Genomic DNA, 1,530 nt, shown 5'->3' with positions numbered 1-1,530 from the left:
CCGTTACTTTTTTTTAAAGAGGAAAGTGCATTTATTTCTCAAAAAAGTACTTCATTAAGAAAAGAAAAGCAATTTCCAAATCTTCCAAATGGTGCCTGTAATGAATTCAGCAGTTGCACTGAGCAAAAATCCATCTTCTACTGTAACATGCAAAATGAATTTCCAGATATATTTTTTGGCATATTATTAATTAACTGTAACAGAGAACTCTTCTTCAGGGGCTTTCAACAGAGAAGTACGGGTGGAGTAAGGCTAAGAGCCTTCAGTGTGGAGGACTTTGTCAATGGACCCCCTACAGAAGCAGGACTTGAGATGAGATGCAATATAAATAATGATGGTGGCCTTTAAACCGTCATGGCCTTTTCTCTTACATTTGTTTAAGGAAAATAAATTGTTTAAAGATTCAGCCAGAAGTCTAAACAGAACTAGTCTGCTGCATCCAAATCTAAAGTGACGAAAATGCCCATGCCAGAAAATGAAGTGATGAGACACCATTATTTGATTAGCATATATGATAACTAAGCTCCACCTTTCAACAGCATAAACAAAAATCAGATGCATCACCTCTCTACAGTGCCTATTTGGGTGCTATTTTAAATGCTCAGGTTTCATTTGTCTGCCTGTCTCCTTGCAAACTTGAGTGGGGTAGGGAGGAGGAACAAAATGAACTGTGTCATTAAAAAGCTAGTGTTTTATGTTAGGATGCCTAGCAATAAAACTGTTCTAAATTTTTCAGCATCCTTGAAAGAGCATATCATGAACTCAAATTGTGAAGTGGTTCTTTATGAGTATAAAGGTATATCAGCAGAGATAAAGGGGAAGGTAGAAAAGTGCATAGCAGTATTAGTAGAGTCCAGAGACAAAAAGCATGCAGGCAAGCTGTCCAGCTGTTTCATGATGACTAAATAGTATTTGAGTTTAAAAAATTGCTACTAGTGATCAAACCAGATTGCTAGCATTGGCAGCTAAGTCAGCGAGCAAACATAATACAATAAAAATTCAGAAAAAGAGGAAGTTAACCCCAGGTTGCTTGTTTATCAGTAAAATCATAATATCAAGACACTTCTGGGAGACAATAGGAGATATAAGAAAGAGAGGCAGCAAGCTAAGGCTGGACCCCATGAGATATGGAGCAGCTGTATTCTGAGTGAAGCTGAGCTGATGAAGTGTCCCCTCTGGTAACCTACCAAATAACGAATTACAATTGTCTAACACAGATTTTTTTTAAAATGCATCAACTACATCAACAATGTTTCCTAGCCAACCCTGCCAAGAAAATACTCACACTGTAGATGTTTCTGTGAAAGTGGAATAATAATATATCAATAGGTCTTTCAAAGTGCCTTTCATTTCAAAAGGATCTAAAAAAACATTTTAGAAACATTTGCATATACAAGAATCATTTCACCTGGCACTGAACTGCAGCTGCCTGTGGGTGAACCATAGTGACCATGGAAGAGCACAGAGCACACTAGGGCCGTCTGGAGCATGCGATAAAGTAGATCATAATAAGCACATGCTGCTTTAGAG

This window comes from Dromaius novaehollandiae, chromosome 8 (genome assembly GCF_036370855.1).
Source record: "Dromaius novaehollandiae isolate bDroNov1 chromosome 8, bDroNov1.hap1, whole genome shotgun sequence".
NCBI lineage: Eukaryota > Metazoa > Chordata > Aves > Casuariiformes > Dromaiidae > Dromaius > Dromaius novaehollandiae.
This window is presented reverse-complemented; position numbering follows the sequence as displayed.